This window comes from Myotis daubentonii, chromosome 13 (assembly GCF_963259705.1).
Source record: "Myotis daubentonii chromosome 13, mMyoDau2.1, whole genome shotgun sequence".
Taxonomy (NCBI): Eukaryota; Metazoa; Chordata; class Mammalia; order Chiroptera; family Vespertilionidae; genus Myotis; species Myotis daubentonii.
The window spans coordinates 7,653,910-7,659,390 of NC_081852.1; positions in this window are offsets into that span (position 1 = coordinate 7,653,910).

Sequence of the window (5,481 nt, forward strand, 5' to 3'; positions counted from 1 at the left end):
TCTCGTGGAAACGGGCACCTCAAGTCAAAACAGCAACCGCCTCGGGCGTTCGGTGATGCAAACAAAAGCAGCAATTTGGGCCATGGACGCCAGCACCACCTTCAGAACGAGGCAACTCCAGACTGTCCTTCCGCCTGCACAGGGCTGCGCACCTGGCTGCAGGGAAACGGGTCCACACCGCAATCAAACCACACCATTTGCTGTGTGTCTCAATCCGAACCCATAGGGAGGCCCTCCAATATCAGGTACATGTCGAGCTGAAGGAAATAATAAAATGCAATCTCATACCAAAGCGCCGTCTCTTACTAATAAAGCACAGCCGCCGGAAGCATCAGGGATTCCATCCTATAGTTAGCGAAGCGCTAGGAACAGGCAAAATTAAAGACGGAAGAGGGTGGGGGTGGGGAGGGAAAATAGCGGTCTTTGAAAATCTGAACTAACAGTCAATTTCAATATTTGGAAACCTGGCTAATCCTACAGGTTTATTTCTTGTTCCCAATGGAATCCTACATAAATGCTAATAGACAATTACCTGAAGCCAAATCTCTGGTTATTCGCCTGGCCAGCATGGCTCAGTGATTGAGTGTTGACCTAGGAACCAGGAGGTCATGGTTCGATTGCCGGTCAGGGTACATGCCCAGGTTGCAGGCTCAATCCTGTGTAGGGCCTGCAAAAGGCAGCTACTCAATGATTCTCTCTCATCATTGATATTTCTTTCTTTTTTTAATATATATATTTTTCTTTTTTTAATTCTTTATTAGTTAAGGTATTACAAATGTGTCCTCATCCCCTCCATTAAACCCCCATCCTCCCCCCCTCCCCACCCACTCATGCTCTCATCCCCCTGTTGTCCATGTCCATTGGTTTGGCTTACATGCATGCATACATGTCCTTTGGTTGATCTCTTCCCCTTACCCCCTCCCTCCCCTACGTTCCCTCTGGGGACTGATAGTCTGATCGCTGTTTGTCTTTGAATCTGTCCCTTTTCATCAGTCTATGTTCTTCTCTATAATCCACAAATGTGTGAGATCATGTGGTATTTATCTTTCTCTGACTGGCTTATTTCACTTAGCATAATGCTCTCCAGCTCCATCTATGCTATTGCAAAAGGCAAGAGTATTTTTATTGATTTCAGAGAGGACAGGAGAGGAAGAGAGATAGAAACATCAATGATGAGAGAGAATCATTGATTGGCTGCCTCCTGCACGCCCCCCACTGGGGATCAAGCCTGCAACCCGGGCATGTGACCTTGACTGGAATTGAACCTGGGATCCTTCAGTCTGCAGGCTGATGCTTTATCCACCGAGCCAAACCAGCTAGGGCCATCGTTGATATTTCTATCTCTCCCTCTCCCTTCCTCTCTGAAATCAATAAAGAATATATATGTTTTAAAATCTTCAGTTATTCTCCTCTCACACAAGAAAATGACCTGCCTCCTTTTGCATTAGCCAGTCCACAGGCTGTTCTGAGGGCCCAGTGAGGCAGGGCCCGAGGGAAAAGGGGCTCCCGGCCCTCTGGAGGAAAAGACAGCCCTCGGAGCTAAAGAGGGCTTTCCTTACGGTCAGTGTAAAGATCTACCATGTCAAAATCATGCTCCTCTTCCTGTCTAGCCCATGCACCAAGCCGCAGCCATGTTCCCAGCTACAGAGCAGAGGGGGAGCTGCACATACTGATCCAATGACGCTAATGGAGGTCCCGGGAAGAACGCAGCGCGCCTTGGAGAAGACTCACAGGAGCCTGGGCTGTGGTGACAGAGGGGCTCTCAGGCTTCTGGCGCTGCTGCGCTGGGCTCACCCGGCCCCTCGGGAGTGGCCGCCCCGCCCTGGGCTTCCCCGCACCCTGGGAGCTACCCTTCCCTTTGCTCCAGGCAGCCTCAAGCCCCCTGCACCCCAGGACTTAAATGACATCTAGCACTTGATGAAGCCACTGTACAAGTTCTCTCTCCCATGGGGTAAAATAGGGGATAAAACTTTCATTTTCAGCCCAAACCTCACTTATCAGATTGTACTCGGAGCTGAGGACTCACTTAGGGCTCTTTGGAAATATTTCATCATCCTTCCTGGGAACCTGAAGCTAAAGCATTCTTCCTGGCATCCGGCGCCTGCTTTCCCACGGTTAGTAGCCCTAGAATGAACCCTCTTTCCAAAAGACCAGCCAGTTATCTCAGTATAGCCTCCTATCTTTGTCTTCATATAAACATATTACTACCAAAGAAGTGCATTTTCACTGCAGTAAATGGAAAAATGTAGGTAAAAGTAAAGTGTAGCCGAAACCGGTTTGGCTCAGTGGATAGAGCGTCGGCCTGCGGACTGAGGGGTCCCAGGTTCGATTCCGGTCAGGGGCATGTACCTGGGTTGCGGGCATATCTCTAGTGGGGGATGTGCAGGAGGCAGCTGATCGATGTTTCTCTCTCATCGATGTTTCTAACTCTCTATCTCTCTCCCTTCCTCTCTGTAAAAAATCAATAAAATATATTTAAAAAAAAAAAAAAAAAAAAAAAAAAAAAAAGTAAAGTGTAAATTTGCTAACATTTTGGTATATTTCAATTTGGGTTTCTTCTATTTATGACTGAATACTTACCAAGAAATAGACATATATAGAAGCTGAATTCAACAATTTGGGATCTTGTTGCATGTACCAATTATATATCTTTTTTTTTTTAACTTAAGATGTTTATATTGAGCTTCTCCAGTGTGACTAAAACAGTTGTTGCTACGAATTCCATCTTAAATCAGGAGATTTCTTCCTCCTCGAATAATGATCCCTATTTTCTGCTGAGAAATGCAATGGTCACTTTCCCATCTGCACTTGGTGCTGTAACTTCGGCTCCAAGGACAGTGGACCCGCCCAGGGCCCTGGGACATCAATGTTGAACTGGTGAAAGCGCTCTCTTCAGCCCCCTGCCCTCCTCCTACAGGCCCCTCAGCCTGTACTGGAGCCTCAGGGCAGCCTCCCACGTCCACCAGGGCCTGCTCTCCGCTCTATGACCAGAGCGGAAGGGCAGTGAGACGAGATTGCACTCGGATTCCACGGAAAACCCAGGGGCAGAAAGCTTCTGAGAGATGCCTGTGCGCAGGGCACCGTGCTCCAGTTTAAAAGAGTAAAATGATGTGTAAATCAGCATCACCGGAAAAGGTTCCAGGGTTAGCTCTGGGTGGTCCTTGGAGAGATGGACGGGGTGGGGAGACGGGGACGGTCTGCAAGACCCATCATTTCTTCCATACTAGAAATATTTTTTAAAATGTATTTTTATTTATTTCAGAGAGGAAGAGAGAGAGAGAGAGAAACATCAATGATGAGAATCATTGATCAGCTGCCTCTAGCACACTCCCCTACTGGGGGTCAAATGCTCAAACCAGGCATGTGCCCTGACCGGGAATCCAACCATGACCCCCTGGTTCTTAGGTAGGCGCTCAACCACTGAACCACGCTGGGCCAGGCATACTAGAAGTATTTTCAGGGGTGGAATTGATTTTATTTTGCATGATATTCAAACATTTAAAATAAAATCAATTAAGCCAAAAATAAAGCAAAACTTTGACATCGAGGTCATCTGTCTATATGACCCAACCCTTCTCTGTCTTGGATTAGGAAGAGCTTTGCCTGAAAATGTAATTATTTTTAGCCTAAAGAAATGTGCGCTCACCTCCTCTGCCTCCCTGTCTTCTGTCTGCTTGCTCGCGTCCCTGCCGAGAAACAGGAAACATGCTTGCTCCCAACTAAAGACAAAACACAGACATTCAGGTGCCTTTTAACGCTCTTAAAATACCACTTAATTAGATCACATTTTAAGTTTTGTAAGATGCCAAGCAATTTTCTTGTTATTGGATCATGTAAAGGAAGTCTTTTTAGAATAATGCTATCTTAGTTTTTAGTCTGAAAATTTGGAATCTCTAAGTTTGTTCATATAGTTTTAAAATTTTTAAATAATGGAGATTTTTAGGGGCCTCCCTGAGCTTGCTGCCTGGGGTGCACTGGCTGCACCTGCTCTCTTGGTAAGCTCACCTTTAAAACAGTAAGAAACAATACTTGTGCCCGGCTGGTGTGGCTCACTGGTTGAGCGTCGACCTACGAACCAGGAGGTCAGCCTGGTTTACGGGCTCGATCCCCATTGTGGGGCATGCAGGCGGCAGCCGATCAATGATTCTCTCTCAGCATTGGTGTTTCTATCTCTCTCTCCCTCTCCCTTCCTCTCTGAAATCAATAAAAAAAATATTTTTTAAAGAAACAATACTTGTGACAAGACAAGGCCATCTATAGAAGAAAACCGTGTTAAAAAATCAGTTCCCAGTGTACGCTGCTGGGACATTTGAACACGGGATGGAGAGGACCCCGAAGAACACTGCATACCCTTGGGGGCAAACGCTATGCCTGTGGACACATACCCCCAGCAAAGTAGTACTGGGACTTGGTGCTCAAGTTCACCTGTGTCAGACACTCAGCCCCAGCTTGTGGGGTTGTGGGCACCATGGGGAGAACATCCCCTGTGGGTGCCAAGCTTCCAGGGGAAACACACAGTTGGCAAATCCAGATGAAAGACAAGAAACTGCTAGCCCAGGTCCCTGGCATAGGCACGGGGAAAGTTTCTTACCGAATGGCACAAGCGTTCCTTGGGAAAGAGTGGTTAATTGGATAGCAGTGTGATCAGGTGATCCCGTCCTGGCTCTGAGCTGAGGTTCTGACTCAGGAGGGGGCCAGCGTCCTCTCCTCACCCCTGAGGTTTCAGACTCAGGACAGGGCAGGCTGATGGCCTAAACTGGGGGACGGGAAACAGCATGATGACTACCCATGGACACGCCTGCTGGGTGCCGGGAGGGCTGGGGGGAGGTGGGATGGCCCCTCAGGGCAGGCACCCCGCGACACTGCCGCTGCGAGGCAGGACTGGTAGTAGTAATCGCCTTAATTTTTCCAGAAGATCCAGAAATCTGGATTTTTATTTGAAATGTTTGGTTTTATAGTGTTGGCTCAGTTTTTCGAAGAACACAATGACAACCACAAAACAAAAAGCAAAACACACTACATCTGGCCCATTAGCAGGCCAATCGTCTGTTCCTGTGGGCCCGGGACCCCCCTGCTTACACCTGTGGCCTGCGTGTAATTGTCCCCATAAATGGCGGGGCCACCCTCTCACCAGGCCCATAACCCTCCTGCCCACAACTCCTGCTGGTGTGTGTCCACTGCTCTGTCCCAGCGGAACCACTTGGTTATGCAAATGGAAAGCAGAAGCTGTCTGCAGATCTGTGAGATGAAGACACTTGGGAAGCTGAGCCCTATAGAGGCCAATTGTTCTCTGTGATGAAGTACCAGGGGCCCAGGTGGAGGCAAAGCTGCGTCCCCGGACCCCATTTCCTGATAGGAATGGTCCTTCTCTCAGTGAGGGTTCCGGCTGCCTTTATCTGCCCAAATGGTTACAAACCTCTTGAACGTGTGTTCCTGTTTGAGTTGTTACGGAAGACCGGAGAAAAACCAAGCCACGCTTAG